A 14,995-nucleotide genomic window follows, 5' to 3' on the forward strand; every position below is an offset into this window, starting at 1 on the left:
ATAACAACAACAATCGTTAACCCTCCAAAGTTGCGTCTCTCGCCCGTTGCCTTGGACGACCGGTTATCATCTAATCCAAGGATTTATGAATAGCTATATTACTTGAACGTTACTATGCCAACGTACACCCTTGCAGTCAACATTAGCGATGTAGACCTCGAAATAAAAGCATTAGGGTCCCTCTTTATGATTTCATAACGAAAAAGCTGGTAGAAAAAAATGAGAGTAAACTGTCAAGAAAGCCAATCCAATTTCTTCAAAGAGAAACGAAAGGTTTGCCACAAGGAAAACTTAGGAAACCAAACTTCGAATTAACTTAATCCAACGGCTTTCGTAGATCAAACGTAACGCTTGATATTTGCTGTTGCGTAATTGAAACCAGAGTAAAAGTCTGGTTTCCAATTATTTTTCAACTGATAGAATCCGCGACTCTGTGATTAACGATTATCAGATAGCGAATGCTTAATGAAACAAAATAAAAAAAACTTATCACTACCTAACAAGATTCGTAAACAGTTCAAAACTTCGTTGTCATCTTAACAGCAAAGGTGATGGGCTGAAATTCCTCTACTGTGATTTGACTTCCTATCCCCTCTGTAAACGTAAAGTAACTGTAAACAATATTCAATAATCATTAAAGTGATAATGATAATTTTAATAAATGTGCTACAGCATTGGCAGAATACGATAATTTCGCCATACTTTGCGGGCCTCTTTCGAAAGATTACGTCAATTTTTACCATCTAAGCCTCTAAAGATATAGGCAAAGGTAGACTGACGTTTGATCAGTATCCAGAAATTCATCTGACATTAACCACAATTAGAGGTCTTATCTATTTGTTCTCCTTTTCTGGGAAATAGCGGCAAAGGTATCCGTGCAAGGGTAAAAAGGAAAACTTTAATGTTTTTCCAGGCAGCTGCTGCTGCATCAGCTAACTGAAGAATTTGGAGTAGATAGACCGACAATTCAACCTTCGTAATGTAATCTGATATTAGTTACCACTACCTGGCCCTTGAATTTCGTCAGCTTCATACACTAGACTTGTATTGGAGATGTTAACCGAATTACCGGCGAGTCATCTTGTGATTTATCATTTATGAATTTTAAGTGTCAAACCAAGCACTTGAGTACATTAGGCCATTCAGCTCTCAAAACTGTGAAAAGAGGGAGTTGGAGTGGTTGAACAGTATAAGTACAGTATATCCAGAAAATAAAGATGAAGTACGAGGCTGTAAAGTTGGATCCAAGAGGAAACCCAACAGTTACACTAAAAATTAACAGTCTGAGATGTTTTATGAAAGACTGATGAAAGGAAAAAGGTGTGGAGGTAAAGTAAAGAAGTGAGTGCAGCTAGGGGGCCGAAGGGACGCTGCAAACAATCTTTGCTCATGACTGCTGTGCTCCACTTGAGCTGCACTAAGTTGCAGTTATCTTGCTTTCTTTTCTTAGGTGAATCAAATGCTTGAATTGTGAGATAACTGAAGTACCTGGCAATTAACGAATGACCTCACCTAGGGCAATGAATCTCAAAATGAAAGATGGAGCCTCCCACGCTAGGTCGTTTGAGGTCACTGTTTGCGGTCACTCACCTTTTACCCGATGAGGTTGCCAGTAATAAGAGGTTTGCAAGCCTAGAGACGCCACGTACCGCTCGGACCAAGGCATTCTGCATACCTGCATAGGAGTCAGTAGTGAGAGAGGCTAGTCCCAGACTGAAATATGGTAATTCTAAATGTGAAGTTCATTACCCGCTGAATATTAAACAGGATACACATTGCGTTTCACTGTAAATAAAAAATAAAACAAAAATCATTGGAAAATGAAAGGAATGGAACGGAATATAAAATTTACGCCAAATGCCAAGCGCTGGGACCTATGAGGCCTTCAAAGCTGAAAGGGATATTGAGAGTAAAAAGGTTTGAAAGGTGTAATAGGAGAAAAACCTAGCAGCTGAACTATGAAACAATTGTTAAGAGAGGGTGGAAAGTAGATGGAAGAGAGAGAATATGAACGGTGATACAGTAAAAGGAATAAAAGGAGTTGTAGCTAGAGGCCGAAGGGATGCTGCGAAAAACCTTAAGTAGTACCTACAGTGCACTGTGTGAGGTGCAAAGACGGCACTAACCCCCTATAAGAATTAGGAAAAGAAAGGAAAACTACATCCTTCAGCAAGGGATCTCCAGTCAAAAACTTCACAAAACCCAATGGAATAAATACAGGCTTTCACGGCCACCTCCCTAGCGTAAGCCTCCCTTGAGAAAAAGCAAGCAGCGTCAATATCAGTTTAACTGATAAACTAAGGATGAACCCCTTTTCGGAAACTCCAAGACTTGTCTCCATTATATATAAAATTAAATGTGTGTGTGTGTATATATATATATATATATATATATATATATATATATATATATATATATATATATATATATATATATATATATATGATATATATATATGATATATATATATATATGATATATATATATATGATATATATATGTATATATATATATATATATATATATATATATATATATATATATATATATATATATATATATATATATATATATATATATATATATATATATATATATATATATATATATATATATAGCCAGTCAGTTGTGACAGCTTCGGCTGTAGAGGTCTGTATGCCAGTTCAACTCCCACAAGCCGGCTGATCAGAGAGGCAGACACTTTGCTTCTCATGCTGGGAAGAAAGGGCGTTGGGTCTGGTATGATACATGAAACATACGTACCGGGGGTCTGCGATGTCAGGCAGGGCAGCCGATCGAGACCACAGGTCTACCCCAAAGCAAATCAAAAAGTCCTTCAAAGAAGGCATCGTGCTTACCCCATACAAAAATGGGAATAAAAGCACGTTAAAAGAAAAAGAAGAAGATATATATATATATATATATATATATATATATATATATATATATATATATAGATAATATTATTTATATATATATATATATGTATATATATTTATTTATATTTGTATATATATTCATAATATATATATATATATATGTATATTTATATATATTTATTTATATATATGTATATATATTCATATATGTACAGTATATATATATATATATATATATATATATATATATATGTGTGTGTGTGTGTGTGTGTGTGTGTGTGTGTGTGTGTGTGTGTGTGATCCTATTATACATAAACGCATCTGCACACCCACATGCCAATCTTTCAAAAGCCAAATGAGGTGTTTCTCTCTTAGCCCCATCTTATTCAAAATTCTAGAAAATGTTCAAAGCTTTAATTAACCTTTATTTGTCTTAATTCAAACAGGCGGCAGGACCACCGCAGGTCGAAAGGAAGAGAATTTCCTACAACATACAATAGTACACCGATTAGCGAGGGCCAAATACTCTAGTTATTCCTACGTCAAGTAGACTGTAATGTAAACGTATAATAATAATAATAATAATAATAATAATAATAATAATAATAATAATAATAATAATAATAATGCTAATAGATTCACAATTTCGTGAAAAACAATCTGAGTAATAAAAATCCACAATTATATAGTAAATATATTACTATGTAAAAAAAAACAGACTTTCGAACACCTTCAGTGTTAACGTTAACACTGATGAGGAGCACCGTTGGGTGTCTGAAAAAGTCTTTGGTTTTACATAGTAATATTTTTACTATATAATTGTGGATTTTATTACTCACAATAATAATAATAATAATAATAATATAATAATAATAATAATAATAATAATAATAATAATAATATTAATAATATTACTAATAATAACAATAATATTATTATTATTATATTATTATTATTATTATTATTATTATTATTATTACCATTATTATTATTATTATTATATCTAGTACTGAACAAAAAAAATATTTAACAACTAAACGAAGTTCCTAAGTTTTGTGAGAAAAGAAATAACAGAGAGAGAGAGAGAGAGAGAGAGAGAGAGAGAGAGAGAGAGAGAGAGAGAGAGATCTTAAAAATAAGTTTCTAACAAATAATAATCATAAATACTGTAAGAGAGAGAGAGAGAGAGAACAAATCTTAAAAATAAGTTTATAGCATGTAATAGTCATGAATTCTACGAGAGAGAGAGAGAGAGAGAGAGAGAGAGAGAGAGAGAGAGAGAGAGAGAGAGAAAAGCAAATTTTACACTAACACAAACATTCAAACGACAAGTACAGAACTCGTCTTTGAGACCATGTTCCTATTCATATGAAGAGCGCTCGCATTTTTTTGTTTTCAAGATTAGTCGGACAATCTGTCATCCGCCTGTCAAGGCTGTCAAGTTCCATTTCATTCATACGGTGCTCTCTCTCTCTCTCTCTCTCTCTCTCTCTCTCTCAATGGATGCGAGAAGAGAGGAAAAGAGGCCTTGCGTCTGGAAAAGAATAATAAAAGTACAAGCTACTGAAACAATATTTAGGTATAGATTGAGAAGCAATAAAGGAGCCAATGACTGCTTTGAAAAACGCTAAGTACATATTATAAGTGGCTTGTTATTATCTTTTAATGCAAGGGGATGCTTGCAAATGCTTTTATTCCTTTTCTCTAAGTAACTGCTGTGATATTCTACTGGAAAAAGACATAATTTAAAAGAGTAACATATTCAATTCGCGGCACCGATAATGAGAATTATGACCTGAGGCAACAGCGTCCGTTTATGTGTGTATATATATATATATATATATATATATATATATATATATATATATATATATATATATATATATATATATATATATATATATATATATATATATATATATATATATATATATATATATATATATATATACTTACTGTAGTTAAAGAACGAAACGGTTACGATTTCTTTATCCTTCTTAAATGAAAAGCTCAACTCTTCTCAGTTCTTGCGTGTTGCCGTGCAATTGCTTGTAGGCTTATGTGCAATTAGGCTATTCCATTTCAGCATTAAACATCATACTCTCTCTCTCTCTCTCTCTCTCTCTCTCTCTCTCTCTCTCTCTCTCTCTCTTCGCTTCTTCGTCTTCGTCTTCTTTTCTTTCTTCTTCTTTTACAAAAAATTAATTTAAATTTGCTCCATACTCGAAATGAAAATGGCTTGCGTCAGCAACGTGCAACAGTGCGCAATACTAGATTCTTTTAAATATTATATAAACAGAACTTTCGACGAACATAAAATTAAATATCCGCCATAGGAAATGAACGCAAAACAAATTAACCTAAGAAACACAAGATGCGATGTCTTAGGAAACAGCTTATCCTTTATCCCTCACACCGTTGGACTGCGGAACAGTCTCCCTGAGGATGTTGTGCAGTTGGAACCTCATAAGTTCAAGCGAAGACGCAATGCATTACGCATCATGTCAAGATTAGCGAACCCACTTGCAGCAAGGTTCGCTATTCTTTACAAGATTATTAGGTTCGTTATTCTTTACATGGGAATAATCGGGTTCGCTGTTCCAGACATGAACACTTCGGTACCAGGCATTTGATCCCCAGGGAAGGTGGTATTAAACAAGGCGAAATACATTTGACCCCCCCAGGGGCTAGTACTGAACACGGCGAAACAGTGTAGATGAATCACTGTTTCGCCGTGTTTAGTACTAACCCTCATGTGGAATTGGAGTTCGGACCGGAAAGGGTTGGCCACTATTTGCATGGGGATCATTGGGTTCGCTGTTCTTGGCATGGAGATGTTGGGTTCGCTAATCTTGACATGATCCTGCATTACTACCCAAAAAGAATTCTCCTGGTATTTTAATAATCTACTTACATTTTTATCTATTTATTCATTAATTTCTTTTCCTTTTCTAATAACTGATTTCTTCTTTCTGTATTTCCTATCACCTTCTGTTCCTTCTTTCAAATGAACATCGCATTCCTTGTAAGGTGGATTCCAAGTTAATGGCCCCTCTGGGCTAGTTCCATGTGAATAGTGTTCATCTTCTGAATAATAATAATAATAATAATAATAATAATAATAATAATAATAATAATAATAATAATAATAATAATAATAATAATAGTAATAATAATAATAATAATAATAATAATAATAATAATATCATCCGACCGTCAGTTTAACTACCAAAAGAAAAAAATTCTAGAATACAGTAAATAAAATATCACAGCCGCTCGTAACAACAGTTACAAAAAGTGGTCAGTCAACCACTTATGGAAAATGGTATTTTTTTATTATTTAAAATATGAAATGTCAAAAGGATGTTGGAAATTTCCTATTTGGCACAGATTCAAAATTATTCAAACAAAACCAAGAGAAAACTACTACAAATACTAGTAGATTTCATTTTAATATTTTTAGGAGTGTGTGTGTGTGTCATACTTCTCCCCAGTGTAAATTTCGACAGAAAAAAACACTCAGTACACAGACCTAATGCTTACACAAAGTTTATTTCAAAGCATGACATTTCAGCAGAGATCGTCAGATACTATCAAGAGCATCATGAGTAAAAATGTGTATGATTTGCAAAAAGTAAGCACCCAACGACAACATACAACTCAAAACAAAAACCAATCGATGTACGAAATCCGGAAGTTATTAGAAAGGAAACAAGGGGGATTTGGGAAAATTTCTCCCCCCGACCGTCCCCATCCGCATTTCTAAAACGACGTTAAAAAATACATTTCACTGGAAATGAAATAAGACCAAGGGAGAGCATTCCCTCCAGAGAGACAGTCGTCAAGACCAATTGAGTTTGCTGGCTTCCTCTGTTTATCGAGTACTACAGAACGCGTGGTTTTGAGAGAGAATAAATAATGTGGCGTTTACTGAATAAATGTGACGTTTACTGCCCAGCTTTCACCTCTTGTCTACTTTTCTACAGAAGAGATAACCTACCCAACTCTAAAGACTACGATGTGCAAAATGGAATGGAATATAAAATTTAGCGCCTAAAGCTATGCGGTAGGAACTATGAGGTCATACGGCGCTGAAAGATAAATTGAGAGTAAAAAGGTTTTAAAGGTGTAACAGGAGAAAAACCTCGCAACTGCATATTGAAACAACTGTTAGGAGAGGGTGGAAAGTGAGAGAATATGAAACAGCCCAAATCCAAAGACTGTGTTGGGCATATAGCACAAATACAGAGTCAGAGAGGAGCAAACCAGCCCAGACTTGAAGACGGGAAGACGGAAAACCTTGGAAAGAGAGAGAGAGAGAGAGAGAGAGAGAGAGAGAGAGAGAGAGAGAGAGAGAGAGAGAGAGAGTACTGCTCTCAGATGACGTGCATATTACGCATACATTTCCAGACAATTGCTTTTGAAAATTGCCGAGTGACAGGAATCGAGCGCATATAAAAAGGTACACTGGAGACTGCTTAGCGTGCATTATGCCTACTAGCGTCACGTTGCATGATAATTCGAGGAAAAATTGCCATCATTAACCTGTATTAATTATTTGCTGCTAGGTCAACATAAATTTATTCAGGCACTATGCCGGTTACGAATGTGTTGCACTTATTTTTCTGGATTATAATACTAAGTTATTATAAGCACACTTGCATTAATCTGCCCCATTTTCCTCGAGTAAAAATGAAAGTACATCTTTATTTAATAATTCACCTAAACCAAGCAAATAATGTTCTAAAATAACATAAGCTGGTAACTATGGCAAAATTGACGACAATGTCGCATGCCAATTTTGCTCATAAAAATAAATCAAACGAGTCGCAGGCATTCCAAATCCTTACGCCTGTTTTATCCTGCGAGGAAGTCCTACTATTACCTATTACCAGATAAAACGCCTACCCTGCTATTTCCCCTCCTCCTCTTCCATCCCCCAAACTCACCCACTGGAGATCTCCCCAGTTACCTTTAAATCGTGGATTCATCTTTATGTCGGCAGACCAACTCACGAAACGGCCATTTACTGTGAAAACTACACGAATATTACAACTTCCCCTTCGCTGCACGAAAAGGCTGTTAATTATGCAACAGATTTTGCATACATTTTACCGCAGTTTATTATATTATTATTATTATTATTATTATTATTATTATTATTATTATTATTAATTGTCCAATTAGAACCTCAAAAATACAAGCGAAGATGCAATGCATAACTACTCTAAAAAATTTACCTTGTATATTAATAATGTTTTTTTTTATTAATCTATCTTTATTTTATTTTCTAATGACTGGTCTCTTCTTTCTGTATTTCCTACTATCTTCTGTTTTTCTTTCAAATTAATGAAGGCCATATTCTTTGGAAACTTGAATTTCGAGTCAACGGCCCAAGTACGCTTGTTCCATATGAACAGGGGTTTATCTCCTGAATAATAATAATAAAATAATAATAATAATAATAATAATAATAATAATAATAATAATAATAATAATAATAACGGTGAAGAAATCCACAATGGCGTAAGTGCAAATATAATTAAAAGTATATTACACCATTGTGCATTTCTTCACCATTTTGGCAACTTGTGCGATTAAAGTACCAAAACAACTTATAGATATATAAAATTTACTTATATCCGCCCAGTCAATTACTGCAAGCCACTCCATGGGTTATTAATCATTTTTCGTAAGCAATCAAGCGAGGACCCTCAACGAAAGACTTCTAAAATGTCTGTGAGAATAGAATAGAATATAGAATTTAGGCCAAAGGCCAAGCACTGAGACCTATGAGGTCATTCAGCCCTGAAACGGAAATTTACAGTAAAAAAGGTTTGAAAGGTGTAACTGGAGGAAAACCTCGCAGTTGCCCTATGAATCAACTGTTAGGAGAGGGTGGAAAGTAATATGGAAGAAAGAGAATATGAATGGAGGTACAGTAAAAGTAATGAAATGGGTTGCAGCTAGCCGAAGGGACACTGCAAAAATCCCAGAATGCCTAGAGTGTGCACTGCATGAGGTGCACTGATTTGGCACTCCCTTTCATGGGGAAAATATCTGTGAATATATATTTAGATCCTGAAACTCGTAGTTTTAATATAAGAATACAATGTGTATAAATATATATTCAGATCCTAGAAATCGTGGTTTTATTCGAACATTACAATCTCGACGCACATCTTTTGAAGATAATTCACTTCAAAGAATCATTACATGGTGGGGCTTTATAAAAAGAAAGAGGAAACATGGGGAAGCGAACGGCCCGTCAGCCAGCATCTCTCTTTAAGACGAAGATCAAGACTGAATTCGAAACAAAAGAGCAGCGCCGGTCGCCCAAAAATAAGGACCGTTGACTTCCGTGTCAAAGTTCGAGGTCCCCTCAGCCACCGACGGCCGGGCGGTGACCGATCTCATTATCCGTTTTTCGGAAGAGGAAAAAAACAAAGTAGTTTCCTAAGTGTCCCGAGTCGAGATACGAGGGCATCATCAGCATCCAAGTATCCGTCAGGCCATCAAACGGGAGATGAGAGAATTGTTGCTCTCTCTCTCTCTCTCTCTCTCTCTCTCTCTCTCGAGCGCCCCGAGACGCGCGGCCCAACTCCCAGATCGGCTGTGATCAATGTCTCCGGCGAGAGAAGAAAAAGGAGAGCTCTTTTATGTCAATAAATTTCCGATGTGCAATGATGTTGCGTCTCGCCTTAACTGGCAGGAAAATACTACAAGATGGCACGGCCGGGAGGTCAGGGAGGGAAGGAAAGAGGGATTACTGAGCACGCACGCACGCACGCACACACACACACACACACACTTTATATATTTTATATATATATATATGATATCCTCAAGAATTCATCATGCTGATGTCTGTGGAAATATCATGTATTACACACACATGCACACACACACACACACACACACACACACACATATATATATATATATATATATATATATATATATATATATATATATATATATATATATATATATATATATATATATATATATATAATATAATATATGCGGTAATACGCCGACATTTTCCACAGACATCAGCATGATGAATTCTTGAGACATCTTCAATACGTCAATTATATTCCCTCTCTCTCTCTCTCTCTCTCTCTCTCTCTCTCTCTTAGCCCTTATTCAAGAGCATTCCAGCAGACGTCACAACCAGACCTACAAAGAAATTCGAACTTAAAACAACCAAGGAACAAAGACGACAATGGACGTGCTCATTCATTAAGAGGTCGGGATGACACGAAGCGTAATGATCCCCGTGAAATGTAAACACTTCATTTACGAGCGATCAAGAGTAGAATACCACCCCCCCACCTCGCCTCCTCTTTTGCACGGTGCTATAACCTCCTTTATTTCAAGAGGCGGGTCTATCGTTTCCCTCGAGATGGAGCTCCTTTATTCCTACTACGATTTGTTTCCTTCAGGCCTGGGCTAAATAAGGGTATTGGTTTTTTTTTTTTTAGTCCCATAGTAACACATACACACACGATATATAATAATATATATATATATATATATATATATATATATATATATATATATATAAGTAGATATAGAGACAGATAGATAGATAGATAGACCCACGCTCTCTTTGTCTGCCAACTCACTCAAACACCCAGTCTGGTAAACGCTTCGATATAATCATTACCATAACAGCCATAAATAAACTAACATATCCATTCGACTCCTCATTATACGGAAGAAAACAAAAATCCTTTTCAATCGTAATCCACTTTTAAAAGATTGAGTTAATCTACCCTTAAAACAGTCTAACCATCCTCAACTCTTCCTAAGCATTCCCGTGACACCTTGGAAAGAAGGACATGATTATTCTTAAGAGACATTTTTAGCCTATATTTTCTCTAAGTGTTCTCGTTCTCGTGGACATAACAGTCCACTGGATAAAGAGGAACAAGCAGTCTACTGCCGAAGACCCCTCCCTCCCCCTCCTACAGTCAACTGCAGAAGACCCCCTCACCCCACTGCCCCTACCAATCGCAATGTCATCTTAACATCACAATCTGATCACCACGAAAATTGCCTACAACCAAGTCTCAAACTTTTAAGCCTACTATAATGAATGCACAGTCCAAATACCAAGCATGTTTGCATCAAAGGCTTTGCAGTGACAAGCGTATCCAAAGAGAGTGAAGAATTCGAGAAGTTAAGAGGGCACTGTGATTACAATTACATACATATCTGGTAAAAGTGACCAGCAGATTCTATAAATATGTTAACTATCCTCAATTTTGGCGCGCACGCGCGCAACAACCGACCTTCCACAACGTTAACACACACTTCAATCAAGTGATAATACTTTGAAGATAAAACACGGCAGACTCACACTGATATTTTTAATCACCTATTTGTCCTTAGCAAACATCAATCAGGCCGACCACATGAAACTGTAGTCACGCTGAGAGCATTTACAGATTAAACTTTTAAGTAATATCTGGTCGTTGGGGAAGATCGAATGCACACCACTTAACATGTTTAAGATCACTTTCTGAAACATTTTTCACAACATTTAAGATCACTCATCTATAGAAAACATTCACCTCCCTCGCCCTAAGTCAACTGGCTTTCACATTCCAGAAATACTGTGATAAAAATGTTTCCACCAATCCACATTCAGTATTCATAACCCTAACTATTTGTGTATCGACCGCAAAGCCTTGACAGGTTAAAAATACATTCTTTCTCGCAATCACTCATCACATAATCCTTTCTTTCCGAAAAGCATCCATGGGAAGGGACCGCAAAAGCCATTAAATTACATCGACTCTGTCGAGTGATGAGAGAGAGGAGAGCGCTTGGCAGCACCTCTCTCTCTCTCTCTCTCTCTCTCTCTCTCTCTCTCTCTCTCTCTCTCTCTCTCTCTCTCTCTCTCTTCATAGCTGACTTCATTTCCGTGTCTACAATGTTGGACAACTAAAACATCAATTTGGGACAGCGAATCAGCTCGCAACCTCAGTTCACTCCTAAACAGGCTATTCTTCTCTGGCTCTTCTTCGTGGTCAATTAGCAGCAACGATTTAGAGAGAGAGAAAAAGAGAGGGTTGGGGGGGAGAGGGGGCGTGAAGAGCTAAGAGACTGAACATGAAAAAGGGGTGGGAAAACTCTTTATTGGATTTCGTCCCGGGACAGGACAGATAGTTTACCTTAAGAGCAGAGCAGCAGCAGCAGCAGCAGCATGCGTGAAAGAGCTCAAAACAGGTGGCCGCCGCCGCTACGTGTAGCTACGCGCTCTCGCTCTCTCTCCGCTGCTCCCCCTTGCCTCTCTAGAAATCAATGTCTCTTGGAGCGTCTGCAACCAATGTTGTCATACCGCATTCTTCAACTTTCCCCAAATTCCATTATGCACTTCTGGTACTTCGTGGTGCCTGCTGACGTCGTCCTCGATGCCGAAGGTCCTCCTCAAGTCAGTGGAGTCGAAGAAGGCCGATTCGCAAATCCGATAATCGTCCAGACCAACTCGAAAAGGCGCCGAACTAACTCTATCTCTCTCTCTCTTTCCTCGTCTTTCTTTGTAAACAGGTGTCCTTGCAATTGCATCAGTTGAAATACTCTCTCTTTCTCTCTCTCTCTTTCCTCCCGAAAAGACAGAACCGGCACCACACAACTTTGAAGTGAAACACGGAAAAAAAGAAGGCTGCAGCTGATTTAGCCTTTGTTTCGGCTTAACAATCACTGCATTCACGACCACCAAGTACTTGGTTTTTGCATTTAACATTACACACTCTCATTCACCACTCAAACTTTCTCTCTCTCTCTCTCTCTCTCTCTCTCTCTCTCTCTCTCTCTCTCTCTCTCTCTCTCTCTCTCTCTCTCTCCTTCTGCTCTCGTTCTCATACTCTCTTTTTCTCCGACAACCCTTGTAACACTACTCGCGGTATTAACCGACCATGTCATCTTGCTGCTTTCCATCATCAGAGGAGAAAATGTTTTCCTTTAGTCCTTTCTCCATAAAGAGCAATCTGTCTCTGTCTGTGCCAATGAACCCGAGTTACTCGGATTTCCCCTCAAACAATGAGATACTTCAGCTCAGTTCTTTGTTGCTGAAGGGATGAAGTAGTCTCTGTTTAACATATATGAAAAATTAGTCACACAGTTCCACTGAAAAACCTCAGATTCCCTTCAGGCTGATGTCGACAGCTGGTAAGAAGAGCAAGAGTACTAAAATCTACTATAGCGTCAACAGCAGCTGCTTATTAGTATTTCAGTGGTATTATATCTTCCGTATTAGCAGCCATAACAAAGACAGCTGTTACAGTTAAGTCAAAAGCAGGAGAGATGGCAAAGACATCACTGGGATTGCCTTGGTCTTACTCTCAAAGTGCATAATCATTACCTGGTGAATCCAAAGTACCTTGAATGATATACCGTGCCATACTTTCATGTAGGCTACAGAGCTAAGTTAAAAGAGAGAGAGAGAGAAAGAGAGAGAGAGAGAGTCTGCACCCTACCGTTAAAATCATTATCTGAGTAAGTGAGGAATTTCCATTTTCCTCTGAAGTAGTTCTCTCCAGTTAGAAATGGGGAAGTTGCAAAGCAATTCATCCCCTTAAATCCAGGACACCTACCTTCCTTCCACATGCCCAATTGTCCCTTCAAATCCACCCCATGCCCAAGACCTTTCCTCCTCGCTACCGAGGCCTCATAACCAAACCAGACGACGATATGATAATTCTCCAACGATACTGGATAATAAAACTTTTTTTCCTTTTTACAAATCTACACCCCTTTGTTTACGCTTCGGAAACGATGCAAGAGGATTACAACGACTGCCGCACGTCGTAAACGGAGTGGACGCCGAGGCAAAAAAACGCCCTTGTGATCGCCTCCAATAAAGGCTAATATCGTCAGTTCACTGAATCAAAGATGTATGTTTTTCCCCCTTCCCGGGGGCACTCGTACATTCGAGGGGAAAAGGTATGGCTGCGAATTTGTAAGCAGCCTTTTATTTTCTCACAAGTCGGGTGACAAGTAGGCCTAGCCCTCCTCCTGCTTACAAGAGTCGACCTCATTATAGGATCTCAACCGAAGTTGGACACTAAGGAGATTCTTTGACATGCGTACGCTATGACGCAATAGTTCGCCGATTTTAGAGAATGAGAGTGAGGGGAAAGGGAAGGGGAGGAGAGGAAGGGTGCCGGGGGAGAAGAGGGGAGATGCTTGATGCTGGAATCAATAGCAGTTGTGGTTTGAAACTCTTACTGAAATTTAGTTATTTTTCCACTTCAGCAATTCGGTGTCGACTCCGGCTCGGGTTTCGCTGCACTTCTCCGTCGTATTCGGCTTCGATTTCGTTTTCCGATGTGTCTGCGTCTCACGAAAACTATTGCATTATTCATGGGGAAATTTAAAGAGGGGAAACTAGGAGTCGTCGTACGTCCGCCAACCACCAAATCACTCATTCACCGCTTACGAGCAAACTTGCAAAACAACAATGCAATACATGATTAGTGATATGATTTTCGTAATCACTCATTCCACAACCTCTCCGAGGCCTGTGAGGGACGTGCTGGTGGCCAGAACACAAGCTGTCGTGTTCACCACAGGTCGTGTGAGATACCGAGGCTAACTTTCCCAACATCTACAACTTGCCCGTATCAATATTTACTCTCTTTACGGCCCTCTTACCTGTCTGACAGCCAAAGTGAGGTGTTCACGGGCTTCTCACCTGTGCTTCCACACACCACGGCGTTTTTGCCACTAGAATGTCACTGAATCCATATCCAAAAGCCACACACGATCAAATCTTGGAAAGTTGTGCGAGTCGGAAAAAGTTTGGTGACTTTACTTGCCAAGTCTGGAAAGATGGCTGGAACTCACGTTTGCCAGCACGGCGATTTACTTAAGCGTTTGTTCTAAAGCGAATTTTCCTCCTGAAGTTATGGCGGCCACTTAGAACCGTTGTTTTATTTTTGCTTTGACCGTACATTAACAAATCCACATAAAAGGGACGAAGGAAACCCCATAAACAACGAATAATAAACTTTTTGATATTGACTGCTCGGCACCTCGCCCGCGACCCACAATGCTCTGCGCACCCGCCAATCGATATAGGCGCGATTTCCCTTAATTTGAAG

The 14,995-nt window shown here is 38.0% G+C and overlaps 1 protein-coding gene across 3 annotated transcripts in view; it reads right to left on the reverse strand.

Annotated features, from left to right (window-relative positions):
• The window catches only part of LOC136833381 (myelin transcription factor 1), an 862,112-nt gene that overhangs the window by 815,330 nt on the left and 31,787 nt on the right, over positions 1-14,995 (reverse strand). Inside the window, exon 1 of one of the 3 annotated variants that reach the window (XM_067095439.1) lies at positions 14,587-14,714. The exons of 1 other annotated variant lie outside the window; for it this stretch is intronic. The gene's annotated coding sequence lies outside the window, so the exon portion shown is untranslated. Of the gene's footprint in view, positions 1-14,546; positions 14,715-14,995 lie in introns of those variants that run through there. One more of the 3 variants, XM_067095438.1, reaches the window with a different exon arrangement.

The sequence above is a fragment of the Macrobrachium rosenbergii genome, chromosome 51 (genome assembly GCF_040412425.1).
Source record: "Macrobrachium rosenbergii isolate ZJJX-2024 chromosome 51, ASM4041242v1, whole genome shotgun sequence".
In the NCBI taxonomy this organism is placed as follows: domain Eukaryota; kingdom Metazoa; phylum Arthropoda; class Malacostraca; order Decapoda; family Palaemonidae; genus Macrobrachium; species Macrobrachium rosenbergii.